We start from the raw sequence: 19,741 nt of genomic DNA, 5'->3' as shown, positions 1-19,741 counted from the left end.
CCCATTGCCACCCTCAGCCTAGACCCTTCGCAGAGGCAGGCTGAGGGCTGTGACTCCACAGGCGGGAGTGGAGCTCAGGAGGGCAATGTGGTACCTAAGCTTCAGGAGTTCAGCAGGAAAAGAGAAGTTGACAACAGCTCTGCAAACTACCTAAGCACAGCATGCGGGGGTTTCTGGGACTTACCCTCTGGTGCCTTCCCACTGTCTGTCTTACTCTCCTGCACAGGATCCTCACTCTCAGAAATGTGTGGAGATGACCTGTGGGATAGGACTGGGTCCAAACATTCCTCCTGCCCCCCCAGGGCCTAACCCAGTGTCTGCCTCACATCAAGTACTTAATCTTTGTTTATTGGATGGATGGATAGATGGATGGGTGTACAAATGAATGGACAAACAGGCAAGGGGATTCCTTGGGCTAAACTTTCTGTGGTACATGATTCACCAAAGCAGCTGTGAAGTCACTACCTCAAGTTGCTTCTGGGAACCGAGTAAGCCATTGAGTCCCTGTGGATCCCTGTCCTTGCCACATGGACCCTGCATTCTTTCTCATTCTCTCTGGGCTGAAAGTCTCCCAAGTGCCAGCCACCACAGCAAGGCTTCCAAGTTCCCTTCTATTAGTGCTCCCTCCCCTCCTGGCAGCTCTGTACAACACTTCACACAAAGGAGGTTTAAATAGCCTCTGGCAAGTCTCCCTGGAATTCACAGCCAACCCCCACCCCAAAATCTACCAAAAGCTTCAGACAAAACCTAAAGAGGAAACCCTGCATTTAAAAATGGATCTCTTTCCCTGGCACTTCAACAGCTTCTTCTTTTTAGAAAGCACAGACCGTCTTGAAACAACTGTCCCAGGGAAGTATGTGAAGAAACAAAACAAAATAAAACCCTGAGGCCGACGTGTCATTGTATTCCAGAAATTTCCACAGATGGGAACTGCACTGAGGAGAGTGGCTGCCAGAGCCGGGGAGAGACTGTAAGAGACACTGGGGACTTGAGAACTGGAAATGGCAAGAAAAGTGCCCTGAGCTTGGCCCAACTTGGCTCTTAAAGAGAACCCCACCACTCATTAACCAGCCCTAAAACCTGCTAAGTGAAAAAGAAAAATAAATGAGCTCATTAAATCCAGAAGGAAGGAAGACCTGGAGGCTTAACCAAGGAAATTCCCCACACCCAGTTAGAAAAACAAGGGGGTGTGGGGCACATTTAGATTCATAGCCAGGAGTAGGGGCTGGCCCCCAAATGGAGGGGGTTGAGTCCTCCGTGTAGGGCTGGAAACAGGGGAAAGCAGGGCTCAGAATACAGCCGGCTGGGATGGTCGGTGTAGTTTGCCAAGTCAAGCAGTCCAGGTCTTTGGTCACACCGGTGGGGAAGCCAGTTGGGAAATACCAGGGGAAGTTCCAGGAGCATGTGGGCTGCCCAGACTGCCAGACTGCGGTCACTGCCCATGACCAACACAGCCTCAGGTTTGGCCGAGAAAGGCTGCTCATCACTTCAGCCTTTCCTCCCCCATTGGTCAACCACTTACCGAGGACTGGCATTCTGTGTGCAGACAGCGCACCACGAGCATCTTGGGACCTGACTTGTGCTCACTCCCACCACCCTCTCTAGGTGCTGGCTCCTGGCCCAGCTTCCCCCCCTTGACCATGGCCCTCTTTTGAAGGAGATCCCTTCAGAACTCCATGTTCTTCCAATGGTTGGGGCTCATTCCCAGTATCTGCTTTTGTCTTGAGTAAAAGAGAATTCCCCTCCCACCATGGCAGCCCTAGGCCTACACAAACAATGAATAATGCCTTGAATAGTGTCTGCTGCCCTGGGGCCTGGGCGAGAACAATGGGAACACAGATGAGGGAGTGCTTAACTCCACCTGGGTGTTAGGGGAGCCATGGGGAAAGAAAGCCCTCTTCTGCAGAGGAGACAGACTCCCCAGGTGGAGCAAGGGAGAGGGCGGAAGTAACTCCAAGCAGAGGAGCAGTGGGGGCAAAGACACAGAGATGTGAAAGAGGATACACATTAACAAGAAGCCCACATGCCACCAAGAAAAAGAAGTGGTCATGTTCATTCTGTGCCCTTTGTTCCCACCCACTCTTTCTGCCAGGGTCTGTAAGTCAGAATGATTTTTATGGCCAAGCTATCATTTGTCTAAACTTGGAATTTCGCAAGGAACCGTGAAACATGGCAAGATCCATTCCCAGCTATCTTCTCCTTGCCATCCTCTTCCAAGGTAGACACCATTCTCGAGAGGCAGCGTAGTGTGAGGGGATGAGAATGAGTTGTAGAGTCCTGAGATCTGGGTTTGAATCCCAACTCCACTAATAACTAGCTGTGTGACACTGGATTGGTTACTTAACTTCTCTGAGCCATTCTTTCCTCATCTGTAAAGGGGGGCGGGGAGATAAATACCAACCAAAGAGACTGGTCGTGAGGATAAGAAATAACATATGCAGAGTACCTCACCCCCCACAGATGCTTTGAGTTATCCCCATGTTCAAAGATGGCAGCCGGGGTTATCCTGGATTGTGGGATGTACCATCCCACCGTGCTTCCCTCAGTGCCTGGCTCCTACTCAGTTAAGAGGCGGCTTAGTCACCGGTGTGACATCCAGCACTCCATGACTTCGATCTCTGCCACGAAAACACTGGATTCCCCACTCTGCAGCTCCACAGAGTCTACCCTTTGCTCTTGGAAGCTTTAAAAACGAATTGCCATGCATGAGCAAGCCCTTGGAATCTAAAGTCACTTCCTTGAGGGCGAAAGGTTGGACTGCTGCACCATTTTCACATGTGCTCCCAGAGGTCTGCTCTGAAGGTCAGGGCTGCTGACCATTCTAGATCTTAAAGCATGTTAGACACAGTTTTACTTTAAGGCAGAGTGACTTACAAGAGGGGTGCCTGGGAAAGATTAAAAGATACACTTGTAGTCCTTTGCTTTCCTGAGAAAAGTGCCAACTTCTTCTTGGCCTGTAGACTCAGAAAGAAAACCCACTTGGCCTTCATGGGCTGTTAAGCAGAGGTGGAGGGAAGGGGCAGAGAGAGCTAGGGCATGCTGGACTCCCTTAAGGAGTCACCGACGGTCTTTTTCTCAGAAGTCTAGATGGATGCCAGGAGCCCCCTGTCCAGACGGGGAGGTGATAACAGCGCCCTTTGTGTTGGGAGTGGAAAACAAAGGCTCGCTAGGATTCGGCAGCTTGTGCGGCCCTGGGGTTCCTGGGCCCAGCGGGCACCTGGACGGCGGCTGTGAAAAAACACTGGAGGCAGAACTCAGCTGAGCTGCAACCTCGTGAGCTCGAGCGGGGGTCACCCCTGGCTGAGGTTGCGGTTGAGGGAATGGGGTCACTCCCCCCGCCCCGACCCCGGGGAGAAGCTGAGCGGCGGCGCGGGGACGCGGACAAAAGCCGCTTTGTGGAGGCCGAGAGTCCCTCGACGGCGCCACCGTGTGGCAGCGCTGGGCAGCGGCTGCGGCGGATCCCAGGGCTGTCCCGCGCCCACCAGGACCTTCTCCAACCAGCGGAGACAGGTGAGACGGGCGAACCTCAAGGAGACGCTGATTTTCTGCTAAGTAGGTGCAGGTTACTTGCCATTAGGCCCACATTTACACAGCAAGTTTGTGGAGCAATCTTAGCCACTTCCATCCTCTGCTGAATTTAGTCCCAGCCAATAGCCTCACCTAAAAATTGATGACTTAAAGGCGATCCAAATTGAATGCAATAAAGACTGCTTAGATGTTAGGGCTGTCCAGTCCCCCCGTGGTTGCAGGTTTCCGACTCTCAGAGCAGACGTTTAGTGGGGGAGGAGGGCCAGAGCAAAGGAGCAGTGAACTCAGAGTGGCTGAACTTGACGTTCCACCTGCCCGCGTTTTCAGCCTAATGTAGCAGACCTGGCAGATGGGTCTCCTCTCACCGGGCCCCACGGAGTTGGGTGTGAGCCAGCTCCCCATATCTAGAATTCCCAGAGGAAACCTCCTCCAGCAGGTTCTGTGATCCCTGAGCCCTGTCCCCTAATTGAGAAGACAGAAGGGTCTGTGCATGTCAGAAGAGGAGGGGAGGATCTGTGAAGAGATTTCTTTGCAGGGCGCTGTGGCCAAGAGCCCACGTCATTTTCAAGGAGTGTTGGGGGTGGGTGGTTTTCTCCCCTCAAGCCTGACCAGGGGCCCTCCATGGCTGCAGCGGGCCATCCCTGCTGTGTTCCCACAGACTGGGGGTGCAAGAAGGGCTCTGAGAGCTGAGGCAGCCTGGGCAGCAGGATGGGAAGGAGAGCCTGCACAGGACGGGGCTGCTTTCCCAGGACTCGTCCGTGAGGACCTGCCAGTGTTTCCCAGGCCCCGAAGAGCCTGGCCAGCAGGGTTTTAAGCTCTGCCGGAGAGCAGAGCCTGGAAGGCCGAGGGGACCCCAACAGTGAGATGCCGTGCACAGTGGGCCACCAGCGGACCAGAGGCTCAAGGGAATGACATCCAAAGAGACAGAACACACCGCCCATGTCACAGGGGCTGTGGCCACAGGGGGTCTCTGAAGAGTCCATGAAGGCAGGACAAGTGAGAGCCTTAGCTTCAGAAAGCTGGCTCCCGGCGAGGCTCCCCCCAGCCATAGTCCCACCACAGGAAACCCTGTCTTGACCCCTAATTATCTCGCCCCCCTCCGATTGCCAGCCTTCACTAGCAAGTAGTGGGGACAGGAGCTGAGAAGGTGAGAAGCTGACCACTGGCCACTCACACAGCAGGTTTTCACCAACCATCCTCTACAGCTAGGAGGAGGGGACAAGACTGAATGCTAAATTCCAGTCTGATGATGATGATGATGATGATGATGATGATGATGGTTACACAAACTAGCCTTTCTAATTATTTGAGTGAGACTATTCACAACCCAAGTGACTGCAAGACAATTACTACCTGAGTGAGAACAGAAAAGTCAAGGGTCCTAGGCACGTTTTAAAAGGATGGAAAAACAAAAATAAAAACATATTCTGATGATGTCCCACTTGGGTTTGTTCAACATAGAGGTTACAAGATATGAAACAAATCTTTACCGGGCACTCTCTCTGCACCACGCCCTGCTGGGGAGCTAGAACCTCTACCCTCTAGAGCCCCCCAGTCCTGTCAGAGTCTAGTGCCTCCACTGGGACACTTAGTGGGAACAGGAAGTAGTCCTGTGACTGGGCATCACTGCAGCCTGGGTGCCCTTGAGTTCAGAGATCCTTGAGGCTCTCTCGCTCTCCCGCTCTCTCTCCCTCTCTTCACTGAGGACACCATGCTGATGGCCTGCCCATGAGGCTCTGCCCAGCTCCGGGGGGACACCCCCCTCCGGGGGTTGCCCCAAGCCCAGTAACGCTCTTCAGGGGAGGAGGCGCAAGTGGCAGTTCTGGGCCTGAACTTTCCCACTTCTCCCTGTCACAGCTGTTCTCAGCTCTCTCTGCCCCACCACCATCCCCAAACCCCCCATCTGCAAGGTACTAACTCCTCCCCTGACAACTCCCATCCCTCCTCTGCCCACGAGTGCCCCACCCACACCCCCATCCAGCATCCAGTCTTCTCAGGACCCTGACCTGGCTCCACAGTCACCTCCCTGCTGCTGTTCCAGGGACAGATTAATCAGCAGTGACCATCCTCTGCAGTCTCTGTCCCCTCCCTCCTTACATCCTGCCCCTGCCTAGAAGTGAGACCATGTTGTGATCCTCATTTCACAGGTGACAGAGGCCCATCATGACAGGTCATGATGTGGAGACTGAGTAGCATTGTCAGAACTAGAAGGGATGTCTCTGGTAAAGACTCTCGGAGGAAGGGACATTTGAGCTGAAACGTGTAGGATGATCAGAGTTAGCCAGATAAAAGGAAGATGGGGTTGGGAAGGCCATTTCAGAGTGGAGGATGCTTGAAGGCAAGGAACCAAGAAAGATCATGACCGATCACATATTGTAATTTCTTCACTAAGAGCCCTTTGGTGCCTCCTCATCGTGTGTGGCAGAAAACCTGTCTGCCTCCATGCCACAGAAAGCCCTGGTCCCTCTCCAGCCTCCGACAGGCTCCCAGCACTCCGGGTGCCTTGTACTTCTCTCTGCACACGTAGGACTAATGATTTCACCCTTGGCGCCTTTGCACAAGCATTTCCCCCTTGTTTCCTGGCAAGATGCAGCCCAAACGTCAGCTGCTCTGGGCACCTCTTTGACCTCCGTAGATAGAATTGTACGTGCTTCCCTCGGACCTACACACGTTGCCCTCACGTGTGCATTTGTAGATTTGTCGACTGCGCCAGGGGCTGTGAATAAGGTCCCCACAGGTCAGCTCTGCACATTGCCGGTATGTAACCCCAGTGCCTGCAACACCTGGCATGAAGTTGGTATGCGAAAAACTAGGAGAGGGTGAAGAGAAGGAGAAGAGAGGGAAGAAGTAGCCAAGGTGTGTTGAGTTCAAGGACACACCATTGGGAGTATTTCAAATACTCCTGTCTGTGTTGGAACTCAGAGAATCTTGTAAGGTCTCATTAGGAGAGAAGCACACCTCACTTTTGTGGACACAAATTTCATTTTCAAAACAAGATAAGGTGACAAGGGAATCTTCTATATGTGGTTTTTGTTTTGTTTTGTTTTGTTTGTTTGTTTTTTTACAGGGTTGTATTGCATTTCAGAATCTCCGCCCATAACGAACGCATCCTCCGGAAGATGGAAAGTCTGCTGCTTCCCCACGTCCACCTGCACCCAGAGGCCATTTCAGCCAGGCTCTGAGACTTTACTGCACACAACCCACGTCGACTTTTAAGGCTCCAAAGGGTACTTCTGCTTATTTGTTCTTCTTGCAAAACACCCAGACTAGCTTTCAGAATTGCAGCTCCATCTAAGGCAAATAACTTACAAGAAAGGCAAGGGTGGGTCGCTGAGTAATTTTTACCTGGTTTGTCCCCAGCTGCTTGTATCTTGGCCCCATTCTCCAGCTCAGCTTGGCTTAGTTTCAGAGTTGTTCAGTAAATGGGCCCGGTGTCCACCAGCAGGGTATCGACCAAATATGTGGTAGTGCAACCACAGGGTTTAACACTCTGCAAACATTCAAACTGTGTGGAACATCCATGTTCGTTGACCCAGGAGAGTGTTCCTGACGTCTTGTTAGGTTGATACATACGCTGTTCTTTATGCAGAAAAAAAGGATCTGAAATCTGTCAACCAAGGTATTTATTATTTTTGTTTCTGTAATGTTCAGAATCTTTAATAATGAACTCAAATTGCTTGTGGAAGAGTGATGATTTTAAAAATTTAAACTTAGGATGCCTGGGTGGCTCAGTCGGTTAAGCATCTGCCTTCGGCTCAGGTCATGATCCCAGGGGCCTGGGATCCTGTCCCTCATTGGGCTCCCTGCTCAGCAGGGAGTCCGCTTCTCCCTCTCCCTCTGTTGCTCCCCCTGCTTTTGCTCTCTGTCTCTCTGTCTGACAAAAAAAAACACAAAACAACTTTAAAAATTTAAACTTAATGATCAAAGCAAAAAGATCTAATATATATTAGAGTTAGTTTTATGCTGGGTCATACATATATTACAAAGTATAATATTACGAGGGAGATTTTACAAGGTCGGGAGGCCTACATTCCCCAGCTTTTGTCACCTGGGAAGGTGCCCCTCCTATTTCAAGACTGAGCTCAATTGCTCCACTTCTGGGGACTCTTCCTGCCCAACTCTGTATAAATACCATTTCTGAGCATTCCCCCAGTCCCCTGGGCCACCCCCTACACCCCAGCCACCACTATACATAATGACATGCTCAGAGCCCATGTGAGGGGATTATTCAGCTCCTGGTCCCTGGGTCTACTTGGCATATTGAATAACGGATGACCCAATACACTGATGTGTGATGTTGGGCACGTCATTGCTTTTCTATAAATCTCAGTGTCCTCATCGTTAAAATGGGGATCAATGTGCCCATCCTAAGAGCTGCTGTAAGGATTGAACCAATGCTTTGTACACTGAAGAGCATGGTAGAGATCAGTAGACCTCACAAGGAGAGCATATTCAACAACCAGAACTCAGAGTCCACACCACAGCACATCTGCTTCCAGCCCATGCTCTAGGCTGTTGGCTAATGAGACAGAGAGTTCCATTAGAAAATCACTTTGTCCAAGCAGTGGAAGGGAATTGTGTGCATGTGTTTTTGTTTTGTTGTGTTAAGTGAGAATATAGTGGTCCTTTAGCCTTCAGCCCTCCTGCAAGGTCTCCACCAGAGGGCAGCCTAAACAGAGCCAAATTCAGCCTTCCAGAGCCGGGAAGGACATGGGTGGTAGAACTGGGTTCTTCCCATAGCTAGCCTAGGGTTTTAGAGCAACGCAACTATATAATTTTTGTTATCTTGAATGGAAAGTCTTCTAACCTGTGTCATAAGTCAACATAACACTGTAACAGACTTTTTAAAAAAGATTTTATTTATTCATTTGAGAGAGAGAGAGACAGAATGGGGGGTTGCAGAGGAAGAGGGACAAGCAGACTCCCCGCTGAGCATGGAGCCCAACTTGGGGCTCGATGATCCCACAGCCTTGAGATCATGACCTGAGCTAAAATCAAGAGTCACACGCTCAACCGACTGAACCACCCAGGCTCCCCTGTAAACAGGTTTTTATAACCATTTCGGGTTGTTAGGCTCACTATTTTTCTTTTTAAGTATTAACGTCATATATAAGTAGTAGTGACAGTTAACACTGACTTTGGCCTTACTGTGTTGCAGGCACCATTCTGAATATTGTACATATATTTGCTCACTGAATCTTCATAACAGTTATGGGAGATGGGTGCTCTTGCCATAGGAGGAAACTGAGGGCCAGAGAGGTTAAGTGAGGTGGCCAAAGTCACAGAGCACAGCATATAAACCCTAGCACTGCGGCTCCAGAGCCCACATGCTGGACATTACCTTACAGCAATGCAGTAACACTACGCAAAGAGCACGTGATGGGGAGAAGAGCCGGGTACGGACTGGGCCTTCGTTTCTTATTCCGTTACGAAATGAACACATAATATTATAGAATATACTGAAAATAAAGGAGAGAAGGGGGAATCCTAGATCCACCAACCAGTGTAAATACTCTCATTTATTCACAATTCCCAGTAGGATAATAGAGCAATTACATATACGGGTAAAGCCATCAGTTGATGTATGGGTGGTGGTGACGTAAATAGGGCAAAAGGTTATTGTTGAGGAAAATGTCCACAATGTGTAGTAAAAACCTAGCCAGACTCCACTAACTAAAGATTCCGTGTCTCCCCTCTCCACTCCTGCAGGGGCATCACTGAGGGCTCCCAGCCTCCCCCATTTACACGCTTATGATCATCCTTTAAAGGCCCTAAAGTCCCCTCTAATTCCCTCTCTCCCTGGGCATGCTGAGAATCCCCGCGCAGAGTCTCTGCATGAGACTCTTTTCCAGCAGAGCTCCTGCCACTCCCAAATGCTATCAAATATGAATGAAGGTTTACAAAGCCACTAGGAGTCTTCGGGGCCCATACATGGAACACCGTGGTCACTCCTAACCCTGCACTCAGAACTCCCTCTTCCTCAAGCTGCCATGTATTCACTTTTGCTCCTTCCTTCATCCATCCACCCAGTGAATGTTTATGGCATAGCTCCTGGGTACCAGGCCCTCTGCCCTTAAGGACCCGAGGCCTAACAGGAGAGACCAACGGCAAAAGGTGAGAGGAGTGATGATTGGACAGACAGGTGGGAACAACCACGTGAAGGAAGGGAAGAGGCAGCTGTGATTTCTCAGTCTCAGGCCTTTGGACTTACAGGGCACCCGATGGAGATGAGAAGGGTAAGACTTCCAGAACAGAGAATGAGCCAGGGAAAGGGGTGGGAGCAACTGTAGATGAAAGGAAGAGCACATAAAAGGCTGGACACCTTTGGGCTCTAGCGCCCCCACCCCCCTGGCTACTGACAAGGGGGACCTGCCAAGAGACGCATCTGCAGCAAGAGGCTAGGGCAGGCACCCAATCTGGGAAGGCGGCGCCCACAGGTTGGCCTTGGGATTTTCTCCCAACTGTTTTGAGCAGCCCGCAAAAGGACTTGAGCAAGACAGTAATGGGGATGAAAACAGCATCCTTGCCCTCAAGGAATTCATGATGGTAAAATTAGATTATGAACTCCAAAAACTTTAATTCAGTCTGGGTAGAATGATGAGATGACAGAGATCTCACTAATATTTTACTAGAGGACTTGTGCAGATAAAACCGTGTTGACAACTACTTTGAGAAGTCCAAATTCCATTCTCTGCCTATTGCTCTTCTCAGTAAAGATAGAAAGAGCAGGTCAAGGAATATTCACGTTCTGGGGACTACGGGAGCAGAATGAATGGAATACATAGGCCAAATAGGATAAGGTCTTCCTTAAGTTTGAATGGATGCAGGTGTTTCTTACCATAAATTATAATTTCTTTGTTTCATGTTCACTGGCAAGAATCAAGAAGCTTCATGATGTACTACATTTATTAATTTATCATGAAGTATTTATTTTTCACAACACCTGCATGTTTGACATTCAACATTATCTTTGGGCTCTTAGTCCATGGGATGGCAATCCACAGCCTCTGGGCCAAATCTGGCCTTCTCCCTGTTTTTATATGGTCCATATGTAGTAACCATGTCTTTTATTTGCTGTATTCTGATGCTCTGACACCTGGGGCCTGACCTTCCCTGAGTTAACCAATTCTTAGAGACAGTAAACAAATGAGCGCACTTTTCAAATATAAACCAACCAGTCCAGAGCCTACAACCCCAAACACCCCCTTTACTGGGCTCTCACACTCCAGGCCACAATTCACCTGCCCTCATCACCCCAGGGCCGGGTACTAGATAACCAAGGACAGACCCTACACCCTCGAGCCTGCTGAAATTATTCAAACTAGCCAATCCTAAGCCTGCTTACCTTGACTTACTCATTCCTTCCCACAGAAACCACAGTAAAGGCTTTTTGCCTGCAATTTCCCCCATTCCTCCAGAGTGATCCCATGGCATGGGATCTGTGGGAACCGTAAAAAACTATCTTGTTAATGGTAATCACCTGACGTGTAGGCCTTATTAGACCTCAAATTTTCTATTAATAAGGTATGTTTTTAAATCACCATTAGCTAAGAATGGCTTTTACATTCTTAAACGGTTGAAAAAATCAAAAGAAGAAGAATATTTCATGATACCTGAATATATATGAAATTGAAATTTTATTGGAATCCAGTCATATTCATTTACATATTACCTGTGGCTGTTTTTTGCCCTACCATAGCAGAGTTGAGTAGTTATGACAGACACCTTATAGCCCACAAAACCTAAAATATTTACTGTCTTCACAGACATAGCTTGTTGACCTCCATAACATGATCCATAGTTATTTTATTTGCTCACTTAAGCTATGAACTTGTATCAATTGACCCATTGCTCTCTGTGTGGTGTAGATCCCCTCATAGCTTGAAAGATTCAGAATCTCTGGCTATCGCTTTCTTCCTGGGGTCTACCCCAAAATGTCTGAGCCTCCAATGTTTGATTTTTTTTCAAATTATCCTCAATAAGAAGAACATTTTATTGTGACTCAAAACATCCAAATAGATAATAGAAACAAATTTCATGAGGCATTATTCATCCTTAAAATGTCTGGATCACTTTGATGGTTTCTGTTCTTTTCTCCATTTTAAAAATATACTGCTCACAATCTACTGTTTTCAAAACCCACTCACGAGTCAATGTGCACACTTTAATTAACATCATGAATCTAACTGAGTCGAATCCAAACAACGCAAAGTGTTTCTCTTATACATACTGTGCAGAGGAAGACAAATATAGAAACAAATAATAACGATAAAGCACAAAAAACATAACACAAGTTTAAAAGAATGCTCTAGAAGCAAAGAGGGAAAAAAGCTAATTTTTTTTTTCTTAGAGCTGATGGACAGGGTTTCATAAAGCAAGTAAGATTTGAATTTAGTCTAGAAGGAAGGTCATGAAATCCTTGGTAGAGAAGCAAGAGAAAGGCTTCTGTAGTGCCCTGGGGATTCTCTACACGGTACTGAAGCAGAATGTGTGCATGGATGTGTGATCCTTTCAGTGAATGCTTCTACATTCTTTACTTGCAGTCAACCCCCATGCCCCACGTCTCCTGTTGCTCATAGTTTTAAACTGAGTGTGTTGTTTCCTTCCACAACTATAATTCTTCCAGACCTCATTCAGAAAACAATGGAGTCACGTGACCATCTCATGATGGAATAAGCATAAATGTTTCCAAGAGTCTCCCGGTAAGTTAGCATGACGGTGAAGAATTGATAAGAGAACAAGACCTGTGAGGGAGGAGTGTCAGTCTTCAAATTCATATAAAAGAGATATAGCTTCTTGTAGCTTTAACTCAGTTTCTCTTTGGAACCCCGCACCACCAGCAGCGCTGCTGATCCATAGGAAGAGCAGAAATTTAATCCCAATATATTCCGGTCCATCCCCGCCCCTCCTCACTGCGGTCGGCCTTCTCTTGGCAGGTGTAGAGAATTAACCATCCATTCCACCCCCCACCCCGGGGGGATCCCTGCTAGCTCACTGGTTGCAGGTCCCATAAGATCTCTCTGGAGTCCTATCATGCTTTACTCCTCCCACTTACCCAAGAACTCTGCCCAGATAACGTCATGCATGAGCCCTCTCTTCAGGACCCACTGATCCTCTGGGCCTCAGGCCTCAGGAACCACTGGGAGGCTGTGGCCATTCCTTCCTGGAAATTTCCTAACTCTTCAGACTCCAACACCAGACTTCCTCCTAGCTCCCCCCCACCCAAGGGAACTCTTCATTCTGCTTTTAGACTCCGTTGTGGTACTTACCCTCAGCGGCGTCTTACTTCTTCTCCTTGCTGAGCTTGGGTGTTAGCCAGAGACTGGCACGCTGTTTTCCATAACGCTCTCGCCCCTGAGACAATCAACTTAAACTGGCCCAACTGCTTGGACCGAGGTGGTTGGGGGTACAATTCAGAAAATTTAAAAAGGAAATATGCAAGAGAGAAAAAAATATCTCAAAATGTGATTCTAATAGTTATGTTTATTTGTATTTCCTCAGAAGTGGACCTTATCTCTAGTTCAGATCATCTCACTGTTGCTGAGACTCATATCAACCACCAACTCACTACCTCCACTTGAATGTCTAAGAAACACAATGAGACTGTGTACTTTGTGCTGTTCTGAGCATGAAGAATCTCCACGGACATTGAACCCCTGCCACAAAGGAGGATTAGAAATAACCTCAAATCTACACGTAAGCCATACCCAGTTTTCTCTAGGGGAGGTAACATCGACTTTCTAGTATCTCCTCCCCACAGAGAGGAGGAGCCCCCCAGCAGCTGGGAAGCTGGTTCTGGTGTGGTGAGCGGCTGCAGAGTTAGGGCTCTGGTAGCAGTTGGATGACAATAGCTTCTGGCTGGTACTTGAGTGGCATTATGCTAAGCAGGTACTTTATGACTTAAAGTTTCTTTAAGAAATAATTGAGTCAAGGGGCGCCTGGGTGGCTCAGTCAGTTAAGCATCTGCCTTCAGCTCAGGTCGTGATCCCAGGGTCCTGGGATCGAGCCCCGTGCTTTGCAGGAAGCCTACTTCTCCCTTTCCTGCTCCCCTGCTTATGCTCTCTCTCTCTCTCTGTCAAATAAATAAATAAAATCTTAAAAAAAATTTGCAGAATGCAATTGTAATAAATATATTTTTCTAAAGGGTGTTGGGGATGGGGAGTGGGAGAAATCTCCCCACAACAACATAGGAATAGACTTTCTAGTCCCAACAGAGGCAAATGGCAGACGCTTAGGACTACACCTTCAGGCACCATGTATGTCGTATGTTATCAGAGAAGTGTGTCTGATCAGTGTGGGGCATCAGAAACCCCAAGAATGGGCTTCCGCGCTGGCCGTCTGCTGAGTGTGGAGTTGGCCAGTGGTGCCCCCTGGTGGAACTAGTGGGATTGCAGTTGCTGGTTGGTCTTTTCTTGAGCTAGCAACGATGAGGGCGGGAACCCACGCTGATGGATTCCTTTCCTACGGAATTGCTTGCATTTTGTTCTTCACTCTCTTGGTTTGTTCCCTTCCCTTTCCATTAAAGGAAAAACGTAATATCTGGTATATTCCTTTATTCCAGTTTTCTTAGGACAATACTAAGGGTGTATTTTGTAGCAAAATTCTCAAAAATGTAAATTAAAGGTTTAATTCCTTCACGACTTCTCATGCTATACCAAAAATTTGCTTTATCAGGCAAGGCATTGCTTTTCTGCTTATTTTTATATAACAAGATATTGATACAGTTTTGTTTTTGAACCTATATCTTCTCACTGAATGTCCACGTGAGCACATATGTATGTAATTATTTTTCTAATCTATGTATAGTATCTTAAGATAGAACAAACCATAATATATTTAGCCATTGATGTGCCATATTATATTTGGCCATCAGGTTTCTTTCAATTCTTTGCTGACAAGCAGCACTGCAATAAACATCCTTGTATGTTGCGCATATTTGTGACTTTCTGGGGGGAGTACATAAGAAGTGGAATTATTGAGTCAAAGAATAGGTATACTTTAAGTTCTGAGATACTGCCAAATTTCCTTTCAATTCAGACTGAAATTGTATACCGTTAGCAGTATGTGGGTTAATATCTTGTCTTCACTCATGTTCTCTCTCTCTCTTTCAATCCAGAGAGGAAATAATCTTTTTTTGTTGTTGTTAAGTAGGCTCCACGCCCAATGTAGGCTTGAATTCACTTTCCTGAGATCAAGAGTCACATGCTCTACCCACTGAGCCAGCCAGGCAACCCAAGAGAGGAAATAATCTTACTGTTGCTCTCATTTTAATTCCCCTGATTACTAACTAGATGAAAATTGTTTTCATGTTTCACAGTCATTCATGTTATTTTCTGCCATGAATGCCTATTAATGTGTTTCATATAGTTCAATATTCAATTGTATGTTTTTCTTTTTCATATTTAGGAGTTCTTTTTTCATTTTTGTTATAAGAGGATTTTAAAGAACTTTTATATATAATACCTTAATACCTTAAATACCATATATATATAGCTGGAAATCTGTACCTTTTGAGCCCCTTCTCCCATTCTGCCACCCCTACTCAGCTAGAGCAAGGCAGAGGGAGAGCATGAGGATGGCACCCCCCAGTGTCTGGCCCGGGAGAGTATTCCAGCAGGCTCTTCGGTGTGTGTATTAGATTAAATGTCTGTACTCGGACTGACACTTTTATATAAGCCAGTGGGCCGCTTTCACTTAAAGTCTGGGCACTATCATTGCCTCTGCCCTGGGCGCCGGGACGGTGAGTCTCAGCCTACGGGCTCTTTAAGAGCCGAGTGTCAGATCTCTAATCTTGCGCCTCCCAGGCACACAAGCTCTGTTGGTTTTCAAAGCCAGATGTCTGGGGGCTCATCTCTCAGATGCAGGTCTTAATACTTAGGGTGCTGATGTGGGGTTGGAACCCTTCTCTCCTCAAGGAGAAGCTCCAGACTTTGAGTTCCGGTTGCTGGTCGCTGCGCTGGGGGTAAGGTTCACGGCAAGATTGTGTCCTCCCCTCCCCTCCCCTCTTTGAGGTGATTTTCTTCTCGTTTGCCCAATGTGTAGTCATTGTTCAACTAGCCTTTTCATTATTTTCAGAGGAAATTCTTTTTATACACAGCTGTGGACTCGGTATGTCCTTGGGAGGAAGTGAATTCAGGATCTTCCTATGTCGCCATCTTAAACTGGAACCATCAAAAGGTATGTGCCTTTTATATTTACTTCTATGACTTCATAATTTTTCTATTAATTTCTTTAACCCTCAGGAGCATATTTCCATAATTGGTTAAGGATCTATTTCAACCTTTTCCCATATGTATAGACACAATTTATTGTTGAGTAGTTTATACCTTTTTAAATTGATATGAATAGCCATCTTTTTCATATACTCAATTCCAAGGTCAGAAGAGATATCTTGGCTAGAGACACAAGGTCGGGAGAAATTGGCATTTACATGACATTTGGGGCTTGCAAGTAAAATCAGTCTCCTGGGGGTAATATATAGAATAAGAAGAGGTCAAGGAGGAGACTGAAGATACAATTGAAGGAGGACAGGCAGAGATGTGATGTCTGCTGCATCTAAGGCCCTTGGAGGAGCCATTCCTACCGTAGGAGAGTATAAAAGGCCCCTCGGGGCACAGGATCTCACCTCCAGATTTCTTTCAGGTCACCCCTACTGGTTCCTACGTTTCCACTTTCCCCCTTGATATCCCTGGGTCTCTCTGACCAGCATTAAACTCCTTTCTAGCACCATCTGTGGGAGGAGAGATCAGTTCTTACAACCAGGGGGCACTGACATGTCATACATGCAAGCTAAAAGTCATAGAGACCTGGAACCATTTTACACCAATGCACAGCTGTCCTTCCCAAAATGCCAATAGCCTTTTCTGCTTTGAAAACCGTTGGAAGAGAGATCAGTAAGGAAGCAAATGCAAATCTACTGAAGAAATGATGAAGACCTAAGCCAGAGCAGTGGCAAAGGATCCAGAGGAGGGCATGGGTATAAGGAATATTTATGAAGTAAAACCAACGTTGGTTGACCCAGGGTAGGCAAGAGGGAGGAGTCAATGAGGATTCCAAACATTGTAGTTTGGGCAGCCGAGGGGCTGAGTATTTCATCCATCAAGATAGAAATACAGAAGCGGGTCTGGGTAGGAAGGAAATGATCAATTCAGTTTGGAACATGGTGAATTTGAGATCCCCGTGGGAGATTGTGTGGGATGCCCAGCAAGCCAGGAGTGTCTGGACATGTATGAAACATATGGAGAAAAATCTCACACAAGAGACTGAGAGGGAAGAGCCAGCTTTAGGAAGCACCCAGGGACTAGTAGCATCTGGGGGAAACAACCCACCAGCACACACAGACCCCTGGTCATTCTATGTCAGCCATGCTTCCCCACTGTAGCCTCCCATGGCCTTGAGGACCCGCTGCACAGATAGTCTGTGGCAGATAGTCCTGGCTGCCCCAGGACCAGCACGTCCTTCCCAACGTGAGCTGGACCAAACCTTGGCAAATGCAAATTTAATAACACTGGAACCTGCATAGCATCTGTCTCTCCTGGGGGAAATAGCAAGGGGAGGAAAGATAATAAAACCAACTAATCAGGTTCCATCCCACGTGGAGGGGTGGCTGGGGAGAGGCATTTAAACCCCAAACACTTCTCATTTATCTCTATCTGGGAGATACATAGGATGCAGATCATAATTTTTGTCAATATCTCATAAAGTCCTCAACAAACACAGCTTCAAGCTCCCCCTACCTACACACTCTTGCATCTCACTCCTCCTGCAACAGAACCCTGGGGCTGCCACAAATCGCATCACTGCTGCTTCCTGGACCTCACATTCTCGTCCTTAATCCTTCCTGGGATGTGTCAGCAATGCTGAGTCCAAGGAGGAAGGGTTCTCAGAACATTGCTCCCAGCAAAGAAGGACTGGCCCAGAGCTGGCTGTCAGGCCATGATTTGTAGATTAGAAATGTGCCCACCTCTGAGTTCCTAAGAAATCTACTTGATATTTTCAGGAGGAGAATTTCTTTGTTCATTTCTTTTGTTTCTTTCACTTGTTCTTCTGACTGGGGGTCTCCTTTCTGCTGGCTTTGAACACCCTAACTTTTCCCTCTACATGTCCCCTATTGATTAGCCTCCCGGACTTACATGAAGGAGTTTATACAGGATTCTAAGACTCATTTTCTCTCTCCCATGGCCGTTAACTCTTCTCTCCCCAACCTCAAATCAGGGTAGACATCCAGGATTTAAGACAAGTCTTTGCTGGACCTTGAATTCAAGGAGGCCTTTCCAAAGGGGTTGGCACGTGCATCAAACAGGGAAGATAGAACAATTTCTTGCATTCAACAGCTTGTATTCACAGCTTTATTTCAAAATATGTTTGCTTAGTTTTTCATAATGCAGCTCTCAGCACCTGCATCAAATTCTCCCGAAGTACCCGTTAAAACCACGAATTTCTGGACTTCTCCCCAGACCATTCAATCAGATCTCTGAGGGTGGGGCTTAGAAATCTGCAGGTTAAACAAATACCCGAGCTGCTTCTTACGTACACAAAACTTGAGAACCACTGTTATAGGCTGAGAGTTTGGGGTTTTTTTTTAAGACTTTATTTATTTGACAGAGAGAGACACAGCGAGAGAGGGAACACAAGCAGGGGGAGTGGGAGAGGGAGAAGCGGGCTTCCCGTGGAGCAGGGAGACCGATGTGGGACTCGATCCCAGGACCCTGGGATCATGACCTGAGTCGAAGGCAGACGCTTAACGACTGAGCCACTCAGGCGCCCCAAGGCTGAGAGTTTTGATAATAATCATCCAGTCTTATTTAACTCAGCCTCAAAATATCTGAGTAGTGCAATGCATGGTGTTTTTCTTTTCTTTTCTTTCTTTTTAACCAACATCTGAATGTCTTTGAATCTAATCTCAGTCAGATACTCGAGACATGCAGTAGACCAGATCACTGGTTGGGGCACTGGTTGGAGTTGAGAAGGGGTAAGGATTGGTATTCCGCCCTCAGATTCTCACACATTCAGCAAGCTTTCTCTCTTCCCTGCCCTGAAAAGCACAGATTTGGGGATTTGATAGACCTGGCTTGAATCAAACACTCATTTTGCTGAGTGAAAGTGACTTTGAGCAAGTTGTTAAACTCAGCTTTCTTTGCATATACAGGAGAAGTCACACCTAACACACAGCTTTTGCAAGTGTGGTCTTGACCTGAGGGCACTCCTTGGTTGGCTGATGTCGATGCCCATTAGAGGAAAGGACTGGGAGTGACATTAATTGATTACTATTTAGTTAGATTTCTGCCCATTCAAAGATGTATTCACTACAAAATTCTGTCTCCATGATCCACAGCCCTTCACATCTTTTTTGCTAAATTTATTGAAGGAATATTAGTGCTGTAGGGTAAACCTAGTGGCTTATAATTGACTATGAAATGGAATTTCGCTAATGTGGATGGAACTAGGAGATTAAAATTTTCATTAAGAAATACTAATCAATCGAATCCAAGAAGTTTTTTCTTGAAAACAAAAGCAAACACAAAAAAACCCACTTGTTTCAAAGTGTTAGTGTTTGCTAGGAGAGTAGGTTGCACAGGTTGGGGACAGTGACATGACCACCCCATGAGGGATTATTTCTAACATGTGCTACTGGTATTTCTGGGTCCCCAGCTCCCCAGGTACCAGGACGGCGAGCTGTCACACTGAGAACACACTGCCCGGCTGGCCTGTGTTGTCACCTGAGTGGCCACTCTCTTCTTCCCTTGGGAAAGTGAGAGGGAGACAACACAACCCAAGTCATGGTCTTCTTCTCAGATCTTGTCTTGGTTTATTGACTTAGTTGTTCAATCTGAACAGTTTCTTCCTTTGTCAGATTATCAAGAGAGATGCTGATGTTCTCTTGTATACTTACTGCTCAATTCATTTTCTGTTACATTTTTAGCACCTCACATGCATCTCTGCTAATTAATATCAAGATATACAAACACAGTAATTACCTGCCAAGGACTCTACACAGATCAAGCAATCATTTTTCCCACAACTTTAATTTTGAAAAGTAATATAGCATCTGATTTAGCTATTGCCAAAAAAAATCACATGACGTCATTGACACCCATCATAATGAGCACTTGGTGTAAAAATACTTGCTTGAGATTCCCTCGGGGTCGGTTTCTTGAGGGCAGAAGCATGAGCTCTCAGTCCTAGCAGAATTGCCGGTCTGGTAGCATCTCAG

At 46.9% G+C, this 19,741-nt stretch overlaps 1 long non-coding RNA gene across 1 annotated transcript; it reads left to right on the top strand.

Moving 5' to 3' along the window:
- Positions 1–6,926: 6,926 nt before the first annotated feature.
- LOC118007436 lies at positions 6,927–15,652 on the top strand. Its single transcript, XR_004678417.1, has 3 exons — positions 6,927–7,147; positions 13,030–13,224; positions 15,604–15,652. It is a non-coding gene; the product is annotated as an uncharacterized LOC118007436 (long non-coding RNA).
- Positions 15,653–19,741: the final 4,089 nt, after the last annotated feature.

Source organism: Mirounga leonina, unplaced genomic scaffold, assembly GCF_011800145.1.
Source record: "Mirounga leonina isolate KUSES-001 unplaced genomic scaffold, KU_Mleo_1.0 Mir_125, whole genome shotgun sequence".
Taxonomy (NCBI): Eukaryota; Metazoa; Chordata; class Mammalia; order Carnivora; family Phocidae; genus Mirounga; species Mirounga leonina.
The sequence above is the reverse complement of the archived record's forward strand: the minus strand, read 5'-3'. Positions and strand labels throughout refer to the sequence as shown.